The 13,689-nt window shown below is 49.4% G+C and overlaps 1 long non-coding RNA gene across 1 annotated transcript; it reads left to right on the plus strand.

Annotated features, from left to right (window-relative positions):
• The first annotated feature begins 501 nt into the window (after positions 1–501).
• Positions 502–6,673, plus strand: LOC129526535 (uncharacterized). The gene is made up of 3 exons (XR_010130885.1): positions 502–617; positions 3,201–3,477; positions 6,486–6,673. It is a non-coding gene; the product is annotated as an uncharacterized lncRNA (long non-coding RNA).
• Positions 6,674–13,689: the final 7,016 nt, after the last annotated feature.

The following is a 13,689-nucleotide window of genomic DNA, read 5'->3' on the forward strand; positions in this document are numbered from 1 at the left end:
GACAGACAACAGGCCCATGTAGGCAGAAGAAATCAACATGAGGGGTCTCAGTGCCTAGAGAATAGACTTAGAATGAGCCCAAAGTGGAAGGGAGAACCGAAGAGTTTCCCTCACTGCCACATTTGGCACTCCTGCTCCAGGGAATCCAGCACTGAGCTAGAGACAGGATGCTGGGTTCGCCATTCAGGATTCGTAGGTGAGGCCACAGCCATTTCTGCTTTCGGGCCTGTGACTGGTGGAGAGAAAGGGGTGATAGCATCTGTGGCCTTCCTGATTCATAGGTTTATCCCAGCATGAGGCGTGGCTGCTGCAAAGCAGACATGTCCATTTCTGTCCAGACACAGTTGGGGCGGGCAGTGGGTGGCTGCAGCCTGTCCTTACATGGGGCTAAAGGGGCCCAGCCACTTAGTGACTCACCCACTTGCCCAGCCAGCTGAAACCCTGGCCTCACCCTTCCCTTCTGCTACCCACAAAAGCCCCCTGACATAGCACTCTTGTCATACTGAGACTAAGGTAGAAAAAGACACTTCCAAAGGGTGTCAGTGACAGGAGAGAAATAGACATAGAGTGGTCACTTCATTTACCAACCCTGGAACCGCAGACCTCTGGGCTTCCTGGTGTGTGATTTCAGTTTTACCCCTCACTGTTTAAATTGCTTGAGTTATGTATTTTGTTATTTATTTATTTATTTATTTATTTATTTATTTATTTATTTATTTATTTTGAGACAGGGTCTCTGTCGCCCAGGCTGGAGTGCAGTGGTGCGATCTCGGCTCACTGCAACCTCCGCCTCGCGGGTTCAAGCGATTCTCCTGCCTCAGCCTCTCGAGTAGCTGGGATTACAGGCATGCACCACTACACCTGGCTAATTTTGTATTTTTAGTAGAGATGGGGTTTCGCCATGTTGGTCAGGCTGGTCTCAAACTCCTGATATCAGGTGATCCGCCTGCCTCGGCCTCCCAAAGTACTGGCATTACAGATGTGAGCTGCCTCACCCGGCTTGTATTTTGTTCTTGCAGACAAAAGCTGCCCACCAAATATGAACAGATAGGAACCTCGTGGTCTTTTGGGGCTGTCATCCTTATCTCAGTCTGCCAGTAACCGGGATCCTGGCATTTAACCTGGAGGTCCCTGAAGGTCCAAGAGGGAACAGAGGAAATCTGATTGGCACAGGTGTGGTGACCTGAAGCAGGTGGTGGCTTTTAGGACTGGAGGTCTGGTGTAGGGTGTATTAGTGAGGAGAACATGGAGGGAGGAACTCACCAGGAAAATTGCAGCCAATTTCCAGCGGTCAGGAATTGAAGATCCAGCAGAGTACGGAATCAGCTCCTCCAGAGTAGTGGGTTTTTCCAATTGTAGGTTGAGATCCATTTGTGGGTCATGAAATCAAGTTAAGGGATCACAGTCATACTCAGAATTTTTTTGTTTGTTTTTGAGACAGTCTCATTCTGTCCAGGCTAGAGTCTCTAGTCTCTGCCCAGGCTAGAGTGCAGTTTCACCATCTCGGCTCACTGTGACCTCCACCTCCTGGGTTCAAGCGATTCTCCAGCCTCAGCCTCTCAAGTAGCTGGCGTTACAGGCACCTGCCACCACATCTGGCTAATTTTTTGTATTTTTAGTAGAGACGGGGTTTTGCCATGTTGGCCAGGCTGGTCTCGAACTCCTGGCCTCAAGTGATCCGCATGCCTTGGCCTCCCAGAGTGCTGGAATTACAGGCATGAGCCACCACGCCCAGCCAGAATTTTTTTAAAAAAAGGAAATAGAAGAGAATGTAAGAACAGAAGTGCAGGTTAAAAGGAACGTTTAATTTCATAAAGTTTTTGCCTCAGGGTAGTATGCTTGTCTGAGTAATGGGTTGAGATAGGAACGCATTTCTTAGTGCAGGTCTTGATTTCAAATGTTCGAAAGCCACTGCTCTGGAAAATAGAGGAGTGGAGACCAAAGTGTGCCCTTTGTGTATGTGTCGGCAGTGGGGTGGGGGTGGGGGTCTCTGTCCTAGCATTTGGTTGCAGCACCCCAGGAGCGTCTGTAGGGGAACCACTGACCTCCACTTTTCCATACGCTTCACACCTTCACACCGAAATGTGCTCCATTCCCTTTGCTATTTTTTTTTCTTTCCTTTTTTTTTTAGACAGAGTCTAGCTCTGTCGCCCAGGCTGAAGTGCAGTGGCACGATCTCGGCTCACTACAACCTCTGCCTCCTGGGTTCGAGTGATTCTCCTGTCTCAGCTTCCTGAGTAGCTGAGACTATGCCTGGCTAATTTTTGCAGTTTTAGTAGAGACGGGGTTTCACCATGTTGGCCAGGCTGGTCTCAAACTCCTGACCTTAGGTGACCTGCCCACTTCAGCCTCCCAAAGTGCTGGGATTACAGGCGTAAGCCACCTCACCCAGCCTGCTATTTTCATTAGGAGGAAAAGAGGGATGGTAGCTTTCACCCAGATCCCCCATCTTCAGAATGTTTTCACCTTTCCCCAGAACCTCCACAGCGTTAAGTCAGTCAAAATCCTTGGATGGACCCTTCCAAGTAGCAAGGGCCACCCTGTCCCCTTTCCCCTGGCCATGAGACCACGCAGAGCGCAGGGGCCGGAGTCAGAAAGGGCAGTTTGGCCCCTGGGCAGTCTCCTGAGAGTCTTTCTCCTCCCAGTTTCTACTATTTGGCGGAACCTTGAATGTAGGAGGGCGGGACAGAGAAAAAACTAGAAAGCTCGACTTCTGCCTGCGGGGCCGGAAGCCCCGCTGCGGCCCCAGCCCGCGGTTAGCCCCTGTTTGTCATTTTGCAAATCTGGTCAACCCACCTCCGGTGAAAACTCCCAACCTCACCCCAGGGGGCAATGACTAATTACAAAACACATTTTCTCTCGTTTTCGTCAAGCTCACTGTCCCGCCCACACATCCCCCCGCCTATCCCGGCACCCGTCGGCTTCCTCAGGAGCCTCACTCAACTGTGTTGAATGAACTCTTGGCCCGGTCCCTCCCCCAGAGACTTCACACCGTGGGGTTCTTTCCTCCCTGCTCAGCTTTACTTTCACTTTCTAGTCACTCTCACTTCTCTGTCAGCTTCAGCTTCTCACCCTAGAGCTTGAGCCCTGGTCCTTTCTTAAGGCAGGGGCTATTGCCAAAGTCCTGGGCTGCACCAAATTCGTCAAAAGTCTCGATTCATCAATAGTCAAAAATATTTATCAAATGCATTCTGTTCCAGGCTCTAGGAATGCAGTGCAAGACAGGCAAGGTTCTTGCTCATACAGAGCTTCTAGAAACCTGGGATACAGAGATGCAATCAAGTGATAAAACACATGGATGAAGGCTCTGCCCTTGAACACATGGTTCTTGACAAGCCCACAGAGAGGCACAGCTAAGCCAGCCCTGGGGAGCCAGGGAGGGTTCCCTGGAGGGAGAGAAGCTGGATCCAGGCCTGAAAGATGACTTGAAGTCAGCCATAAGCAAGGAAGAGATTTTCCAGGCCAAGCGAACAGCCTGTGAGTGGTGCCATTTGGGTGAGGCTGGCTGGAGCTCACAGGGTGGGAGGCAGTGCAGGGAGCTGGGGTCCCCAAAGGTGGAAAGAAGCCAGACCCAAAAGGACTTTGAAATTCTGCTCAGCCATTTGGATTTTGTCCTGAGGGTGATGGAGAGCTGTGAGCCCCAAATATCTGAGACAGGTCTCAGTCCCTTTGGAAAGTTTATTTTTGCCAAGGGTAAGGACAAGCCCATGACACAGCCTTAGGAGGTCCTGAAGACAGGTGCGCAAGGTGGTCAAGGTACAGCTTGCTTTTATACATTTTAGGGAGATATAATACATCAATCAATATATGTAAGATTTACATGGGTTCTGGCCGGGCGCGGTGGCTCATGCCTGTAATCCCAGCACTTTGGGAGGCCAAGGCAGGAGGATCACCTGAGGTCGGGAGTTCAAGACCAGCCTGACCAACATGGAGAAACCATCTCTACTAAAAATACAAAAAATTTAGCTGGGTGTGGTGGTGCATGCCTGTAATCTCAGCTATTCGGGAGGCTGAGGCAGGAGAATCATTTGAACCCGGGAGGCAGAGGTTGCAGTGAGCCAAGATCACGCCATTGCACTCCAGCCTGGGCAACAAGAGCGAAACTCCATCTCAAAAAAAAAAAAAAAAGATTTACATGGGTTCGATCTGGAAAGACGGGACAACTCGAAGTGGGGGGCTTCCAGGTCATAGTTAGATTTGAACATAAACTGATTGGCAATTGGTTGAAAGAGTTATTGTCAGCAGAAAGGAATGTCTGAGCTATGATAAGGGGTTGTGGAGACCTAGGTTTTATCATGCAGTTGAAGCCTCCAGTAGCAGGCTTTCGAGAGAATGGACTGTAAGTGTTTCTTATCGGACGTAAGGTTTGTGTTGATGTTGATGTTAGGGGTATAATGAGGCTTGGCTTCCCTTCATGGCCTGAACCAGTCTTTCAGGTTAAATTTTAGACTGCCCTGGCTGAGGAGGAAGTCCATTCAGATGGCTGGTGGCTGGTGGGTGAGGGGTGTGGGGTGTTCCATACACAGCCATGGAAGGGCCTCAAGCCAGAGAGACATAATAAATGGAAGTGGGAGGCAAGACTGGACAAAGAGAGACCCGTCAAGAGTTTGGTTGTTACAGGCCGGGTGTGGAGGCTCACACTTGTAATCCCAGAACTTTGGGAGGCCAAGGCAGGCGGATCACGAGGTCAAGAGATCGAGACCATCCTGGCCAACGTGGTGAAACCCCGTCTTTACAAAAATTAGCTGGGCATGGTGGCACGCGCCTGTAGTCCCAGCTACTAGGGAGGCTGAGGCAGGAGAATCGCTTGAACGCGGGAGGCAGAGGTTGCAGTTAGCTGAGAGCGCTCCACTGCACTCCAGTCTGGCTACAGAGCCACACTCCATCTAAAAAAAAAAAAAAAAAAAAAGAGTTTGGTTGTTGCAGTGGGAAGATGTGAATGGACATGAGAGATATTTAGGAGACAGGATTGTGGATATGGAGGTTAGAGGAAAGGAAGAAGGGAAGGATGACTCCAGGTTTCCTGCACAAACCATGGTCCCCTCTGTTCCCTACAGGAGGAAGAGTTGGAAGAAGAAGAGTGATAGATAGAGAGAGGAGACAACAAGGTCCCTCTGGGACAGGCTGAATTCCAGATGTCTGTGGGACACTAGGCCATTGGCTATGGTGGTCTGAGACCCTAAACAGGGGCCTGGGATAGGGTTTTAGACTGGTCACCATGTACACACGGAGGCAGTGTATAGAGTGAGAAGATGGGATGATTGAAAGGCCTGGGACACGAGCCAGGGAAAGGCAGGATAGAAGTGACTGGCAGAGGCTGGGCACGGTGGCTTACGCCTGTAATCCCCACACTTTGGGAGGCCGAGGTGGGTGGATCACTTGAGGCCAGGAGTTCAAGACCAGCCTGGCCAACATGGAGAAACCCCATCTCTACTAAAATACAAAAAATTAGCGGGTCATGGTGGCACGCACCTGTAATCCCAGCTACTCAGGAGGCTGAGGCAAGAGAATCTCTTGAATCCTAGAGGCAGAGCTTGCAGTGAGCTGATATCACGACACTGCACTCCAACCTGAGCGACAGACCAAGACTCTGTCTCAAAAGAAAAAAAAAAAAAAGAGGTGACTGACAGAGAATGACCCCAGCAAAGGACCAGAGAAGGAGCAGTCCACGGAGGACCACTTGGAGAGGGTGGGTGGGGGGAAACCCAGCTCACAGGAGAAGGTGTGGCCGATGGTGTGGCATGCTGCTGAAAGGCCAGGTAGGTGAGAACAGTGGTGAGCACTGTTTCAGTGGTGGTGGTGGCGGAGGGAGAGAGACAAAAAGCATTTGGTTCTGAGCCTGGGAGTAGCAGGCTGGGGGAGGAGCCTAAGGCTAGGCTGGCTCTCAGGAGCAGTGTGGGCCCCAAATATCCTCTTCTGTGATCTTTTTACCTTTCGGTAAAGTGTTATTTAGATGTATTTAAATCTTTTAAGGAAATATTTCTAATTTTGTGCCAAAATAAAGCACTGTAAATCCTAGCCACTGTTCCTTTGCTTCCCCAGGGACCGCAGTGACTATGTCCAGTTCTTCCTCACCCCGCTGCAGAGTCAGTCCAGGAGGCCTTTACCCACAGCACTCCCACCTCCCTCCGCGACCCCTGTCTTTCTCTTCCCCAGATTAAACGCTCCCATTTCTCTCCATTCTTCTTCCTCCACCCCCAGGCCCATTTCTGCCTCGGTTGCCTGCCTCCAACCACAATCCAGTTTTTTGGCTCCCAGAGACAGACATGCCCAGATCTGAACACCGCCCACCTGGGTATGTTCTGCCAGTGTGCAAGGTGGGGCCCTCCAGGCCCCCTCCTCCCCTCCCTTTTTCTAGATGCCATTTCCTGCTAAAGCCACCTCTGCCATGGCTATATACTACCTTCAATCAGGGCACGAGCTCTAGAGCAGAAGAGAACCTGAAATTCTTTAAAACATTCTAGTTTAATGTCCTCGTTTTACAGATAAAGAAAATGGGTACGGCCAAGACCATAGAGCTAGCGATTGTCAGATGAACAAGTAGACCCACAGAACCATCCAAGCTACAGAGGACACATTCTGCCTTCCCTTGGATCCTGTGGTTTGAGGATGGAGGTATAGGACTGTGGCAGGCTTTTTGTCCGATGAGGGAAGGCCATGGAGCTGAGGAAGGGGAAGAACACACACACCTAATGGAATCTCGAGAGAAAGTTCATACATCAAAAGACAGAAGTGACAGAGACCCAGGTCTGTGGGGACGCTGTATGGCTGGGTCAAGTCTTGATCAAAGTCAGCATTATATCTGGACTTGCACAGTTTCTGAGCCTTGAAACTCCATTTCGTTTAAGTGAGCTTTTAACTGTCACAGGCAGCTGCATGCACACACAAGTCCATGTGATTAGATGTTTCCAAGAGTCTGGAATAACATACCCCAAACTGTTAATAGTGGTTACCCTATAGAAGGGGAGTAGGAAGGTGTGTGTTGGGGTGGAGGATGGTTTGCCAACTGGAAACTCACTACAGGCTAACATTTATTGCTAGGCACCATTCTAAACTTTGCCAATAGTCCTCTCCCTAGAGGCTGAGGAAGACCACTTCTCCAAGCCCTATTTAATAGACAGGGTGGCCAGGCACGGTTGCTCACGCATGTAATCCCACCACTTTGGGAGGCCGAGGCGGGTGGATCACCTGAGGTCAGGAGTTCGAGACCAGCCTGGCCAACGTGGTAAAACCTCTTCTCTACTAAAAATACAAAAAAAATTAGCCGGGCTTGGTGGCAGGCACCTGTAGTCCCAGCTACACGGGAGGCTGAGGCAGGAGAATTGCTTGAATCCAGGAGGCAGAGGTTGCAGTAAGCCAAGGTCGCACCACTGCACTCCAGCCTGGGTGACAGAGCGAGACTCTGTCTCAAAAAAAAAAAAAAAAAAGAAAGAAAGGAAAGAAAAATGAAAGAAAGAAAGAAAAATTAGCTGGGTGTGGTGGCGTGCGCCTGTAGTCCCAAGTCCCAGCTACTTGGGAGGCTGAGACAGGAGAATCGCTTATCGCTGGAGTCCAGGAGGCAGAGAGTGCAGTGATATCTCACCATTGCACTCCAGCCCGGGTGACAGAGAGAGACATAGTCTCAGAAAACAGGGGAAAAAAAAAAAAAGAGATGGGGAAATGGAAGATATAGGGGTTACATCACCTGCTCAAAATTATGCTGCAAGTGAGTGGGGACACTGGGATTTGAACTGAGACAGTCTAGCTTCAGGTGGCCGCATCCTTCCCACTGCATTCTCCTGCCTCTCTGGCTCCCTCAGTGGGCTGCTGGGTCCCAGGCCCTGGGCTGGCATGGATAATCCCTTCATGCTCCCCTGGTCACTGAACCCCCCCACCCCACCTGCCAACACACACAACCACCTGGAGCCCCTGCCAGTGTTTCCTTTTCCTCCCACTTGGCATGTTGAAGACCAGAATCACTCCCCTTTCATCCCCACTTCATCCCACCTGGGAAAACAGGACCCTGCCGGCCAACTCAGAGCCCCACAGGGTTGCATTTTAGGTACCGTTTACATTTTCTTTAAGCCCTGTTCACATTCTCCATTCACACTGGGAAAAATATAAAGGGTTAGCATCCCCAGCATTGATGAGGTTCTAAGGCAGAGGGTACGCAGGTGGGACTACAGTGCTTTTGGGGGGACATTTGGATAAAATCCATCCCATTGCCGGGCGTGGTGGCTCATGCCTGTAATCCCAGCACTTTGTGAGGCTGAGGCGGGCGGATCACTTGAGGTCAGGAGTTGGAAACCAGCTGGCCAACATGACAAAACCCTGTCTCTACTAAAAATACAAAAATTAGTTGGGTGTGGTGGCGGGCGCCTGTAATCCCAGCTACTCAGGAGGCTGAGGCATGAGAATCGCTTGAACCTGGGAGGCGGAGGTTGCAGTGAACGGAGATTGTGCCACTGCACTCCCGCCTGGGGGATACAGTAAGACTCTCTTTTTTGAGATGCGTTTCTCTCTTTCACCCAGGCTGGAGCGCAGTGGTGCGGATCTTGGCTCACTGCAACCTCAGCCTCCCAGGTTCAAGCAATTCTCGTGCCCCAGCCTCCCGAGTAGCTGGGATTACAGGCACATGCCACCACCCCCGGCTAATTTTTGTATGTTTAGTAGAGATGGGGTTTCACCATGTTGTCCAGCCTGGTCTCAAACTCCCGACCTCAGGTGATCTACCCGCATCAACCTCCCTAAGTGCTGGGATAATAGGCATGAGCCACCGTGGTCAGCCAAGAATGCACATACTCTTTCCATTCTTCCTCCATGCGCACGCCCATTTCTGCCTTGGTTGCCCACCTCTGGCCACAATCCAGAACTAACCACTCCACTTTTAGGAAAGTATCCTACAGAAATAGCTCAACAAGTACACTGGCTACAGCATTGCTGTAAATGGTCAGAGGCCATGGAACTCCAACAGCTGCCAAAAGGAAAAAAGTAGCTCTGGGCCAGGCATGGCGGCTCACACTTGTAATCCCAGAGCTTTGGAAGGCCAAGGTGGGAGAATTGCTTGAGGCTAGGAGTTCGAGACCAGTCTGGGCAACATATTGAGAACCTGTCTGTGCAAAAAAAATTTAAAAATTAGCCAAGTGTGGTGGTGTGTGCCTGTAGTCCCAGCTACTTGGGAGGCTGAGGTGGGAGGATCACTTGAGCCCAGGAGTTTGAGGTTACAGCGAGCTGTGATAGCATCACTGCACTCCAGCCTGGGTGACAGAGTGAGACCCTGACTCAAAAACAAAAGTAACTCTGACTTAGGAACAGGCACAGAGGAGATCATGGTACACTGTTGATAAAACAATTTGCAGAATAATTTGTAGAATACAACCCACGTTTTTTTAAAACAATAAAAACAAAACACACAACATAAGCATATAGAAAATTGCCTGAGCTTTCCTCAGCTGCTGCCAAGGTGTTCGGTCCTTCCGAGGAAGCTAAGGACACATTGAGGTGAGGCCCTCACTTCATCCAGTGACTAGCACTGCGTCCGGCAGCGCCAGTCCCACACTCACCCGCGCCATGGCCTCCATCTCCGAGCTCGCCTGCATCTACTCAGCCCTCATTCTGCACGACAATGAGGTGACTGTCACAGAGTATAAGATCAAGGCCCTCATTAAAGCAGCTGGTGTAAATGTTGAACCTTTTTGGCCTGGCTTGTTTGCAAAGGCCCTGGCCAATGTCAACATTAGGAGCCTCATCTGCAATGTAGGGGCTGGACGACCTGCTCCAGCAGCTGGTGCTGCACCAGCAGGAGGTGATCCACCCTCATCAACCTCCCTAAGTGCTGGGATAATAGGCATGAGCCACCGTGGTCAGCCAAGAATGCACATACTCTTTCCATTCTTCCTCCATGCTCACGCTCATTTCTGCCTTGGTTGCCCCCCTCCACTGCTGCTGCTCCAGCTGAGGAGAAGAAAGTGGAAGCAAAGAAAGAAGAATTTGAGGACTCTGATGATGACATGGGCTTTGGTCTTTCTGCCTAAACCTCTTTTATAATATATTCGATCAAAAGCTGAACTTAGTGGTAAAACCATGTCTCTACTAAAAATAAAAAAATTAGCTGGGCATGGTGGCGCATGCCTGTAATCCCAGCTACTAAAAAAAAAAAAAAAAAAAAAAAAAAAAAAAAAGCTGAACTTAAAAAGAAAAGGGAAAGAAAGAAAATTGCCTGAAAGGATAAACACCAAAATGGTGAGAGAGGGAAGTACAATTAGGGAGGACCTGGTGAGTGGGAGAATTTTCATTTATTATCTGCATACGTCAATATTGTTCAAATTTTTACTTTAAGAAGACCTTACTTTTGCCGGGCATGGTGGCTCACGCCTGTAATCCCAGCACTTTGGGAGGCCAAGGTGGGCGGATCACCTGAGGTCAGGAGTTCGAGACCAGCCTGACCAACATGGAGAAACCCTGTCTCTACATTTAAAAAAAAAAAAAAATCTAAAAAAAAAATTCTAAAATGCAACAGATTTTTTTTTTTTTTTTTTTTTTTGAGACGGAGTCTCACTCTGTCGCCCAGGCTGGAGTGCAGTGGCACGATCTCCGCTCACTGCAAGCTCTGCGTCCCGGGTTCATGCCATTCTCCTGCCTCAGCCTCCCGAGTAGCTGGGACTACAGGCACCCGCCACCACACCCGGCTAATTTTTTGTATTTTTAGTAGAGACAGGGTTTCACCATGTTAGCCAGGATGGTCTCGATTTCCTGACCTCGTGATCCACCCACCTCGGCCTCCCAAAGTGCTGGGATTACAGGCATGAGCCAAAGCGACTGGCCAAATGCAACATATTTTTTTTTGTTTTGTTTTTGTTTTTGTTTTCAGATGGAGTCTCACCCAGCCTGGAGTGCAGTAGTATGATCTGCAACCTTTGCCTCCCAAGTTCAAGCGATTCTCCTGTCTCAGCCTCCAGAGTATCTGGGATTACAGGCACATGCCACCACGCCTGGCTAATTTTTTGTATTTTTAGTAGAGATGGGTTTCACCGTGTTAGCCAGGATGGTCTCAAACTCCTGACCTCGTGATCTACCCGCCTTGGCCTCCCAAAGTGCTGGGATTACAGGCATGAGCCACCGTGCTCGGCCATGCCTGGCTAATTTATATATATACATATATATATATATATATTTTTTTTTTTTTTTTTTTTTTTTTGAGACAGAGTCTTGCTCTGTCACCCAGGTTGGAGTGCAGTGGTGCGATCTCGGCTCACTGCAAGCTCCGCCTCCCAGGTTCATGCCATTCTCCTGCCTCAGCCTCCTGAGTAGCTGGGACTACAGGTGCCCGTACGACGCCCGGCTAATTTTTTGTATTTTTACTAGAGACGGAGTTTCACTGTGTTAGCCAGGATGGTCTCGATCTCCTGACCTCGTGATCCGCCCACCTCAGCCTCCGAAAGTGCTGGGATTACAGGCATGAGCCACCGCACCCAGCCTTATATATATATTTTTTATTAGTGAAGAGGTTTCGCCATATTGGCCAGACTGGTCTCGAACTCCTGACCTCAGGTGATCCACCCACCTCGGCCTCCCAAAGTGCTGGGATTACAGGTGTGAGCCACCGCACCCTGCCTAAAATGCAAAAGATTTTGAATGGCGAGAATGGTGACATGATGCCCCAAGTGGAAAATTCCACACCTGGCTGCATGTCATGGGTTGAAGTCAAAATGCAGTCAAAAACTTTGTTTCATGTACAAAATTATTAAAAACATTGTATAAAATCACCTTCAGACTATGTGTATGTGAAACCTAAGTGAATTTAACGGCTAGACTTCGGTTGCATTCCCAAGATCTGTCATTATGTATATGCAAATATTTTGAAATTCAACCTGGTTCCACACATTTTAGATAAGGGATACTCAAGCTGTAATTAACAAATAAACTTTTCACAGTCCAAGCAGCCAAAGGCCCACTGTCCCTGTTCCCTCAGCTCACGCTCCCTTCCGTGCACAGTCTTGTCTGATCCTTCTACCCTTCGTTGTGTTTGGACTTCAGACTCCTTTTTTTAAGACAAAGTCCCGCTCTGTTGCCGAGGCTGGAGTGCAGTGGCGCGATCTCAGCTCAACCTCTGCCCCCAGGTTCAAGCAATTCTCATGTCTCAGCCTCCCGAGTAGTTGGGATTACAGACGCCCGTCACCACGGCTGGCTAATTTTTGTATTTTTAATGGAGATGGGGTTTCACCATGTTGGCCAGGCTGGTCTCAAACTCCTGACCTCAGGTGATCCGCCCCCGTCAGCCTCCCAAGGTGTTGGGATTACAGGCGTGAGCCACTGCGTTCGGTCTGGACTTCAGATTCTTGAGCTGGCTGCAAGACTCCAGGTCCCCTGTGAACCACACTCAATAATCCCTCCCTAATCGCTGGTCCCCAGCAGCTCAGATTGGCTGCTGTTTGTCCAGTGAGGAGGTGGGCAAGGGTGCCCTTGGTTTATGCCCACGATAAAAAGAAAAGCAGCTATGGTGCAGTAGATGCTCAGAACTCCAGCGCGCATCAGCCTCTAGAGAGGGGCCTGGCCTCTGCCTGAACAGTGTATTTCTTTCTCTCCTTCCTGGACACACTGCAATCAAAGCATTTTCTAAGAGTCGGGTGGGACTCCACAGATGGTCTTGTCCAATAGCCTCACTTTGCAGGTGAGAACATTGCATCCAGGCCAAGCGTTTTTTCATTTTACTGCCCGCTACTCTCCGAGTGCAGTCTCTTAACAGTTTCCGAGTCTGAATGCAACTCTTGTTAACCACTCAGTAAAGGAATTCTATCAGGAAAGCTGCAGTTTACATCAGTGGTTCTCAGCCTTGATGACACATTGAAATCATCTGGGGAGATTTACAAGCTACTGACACCTGGGTCCTGCTCCTAGCGGTTCTGATTTATTTTTGTTTGTTTGTTTGTTTGTTTTTGGAGTTTCACTCTTGTTGCCCAGGCTGGAGTGCAGTGGTGCAATCTCGGCTCACTGCAACCTCTGCCTCCCGGATTCAAGCGATTCTCCTGCCTCAGCCTCCCGAGTAGCTGGGATTACAGGCGCCCGCCACCATGCCTGCTAAGTTTTTGTATTTTTAGTAGAGACAGCGTTTCACCATGTTGACCTGGCTGGCCAGGCCGGTCTCGAACTCCTGAACTCAGGTGATCCACCCGCCTGAGCTTCCCAAAGTGCTAGGATTACAGGCATGAGCCACCGCACCAAGGCTACTGATTTATTTTAATTAGGGGGCAGCATGAGCACTGGGATTTTTTTACTCCCCAGGTATTCCCAATATGCAGCCATAATCGAGAACCACTAGTCAATATGGAGTGTGTATGTGTGTGTGTGTGTGTGTGTGTGTACATTTCTAAGTATGGGTGATATTTGCATGCAGCACGTATCTGTGCACATAGACACATACACACACGGAAATCTGGACTTCCCAATACATAGAGTAATACATGCTGAGGTCACCAGCAAAGCAGGACAATAAAGAAAGTGAGAAAAAATTTTGAGAGCTGGACACAGTGGCTCATGCCTGTAATCCCAGCTTTCAGGGAGGCAGAGGCAGGAAGATAGCTTGATCCCAGGAGTTCAAGATCTGCCTGGGCGATATAGCGAGACCCCGTTCTCCACAAAAAGGAAAAAAAAAACTAAGAAAAAGTTTTTAGAACATGATATTTAAGAAACAAAAAAGTCATCATGGAGAAA

Source organism: Gorilla gorilla, chromosome 15 (genome assembly GCF_029281585.2).
Source record: "Gorilla gorilla gorilla isolate KB3781 chromosome 15, NHGRI_mGorGor1-v2.1_pri, whole genome shotgun sequence".
Lineage (NCBI taxonomy): Eukaryota > Metazoa > Chordata > Mammalia > Primates > Hominidae > Gorilla > Gorilla gorilla.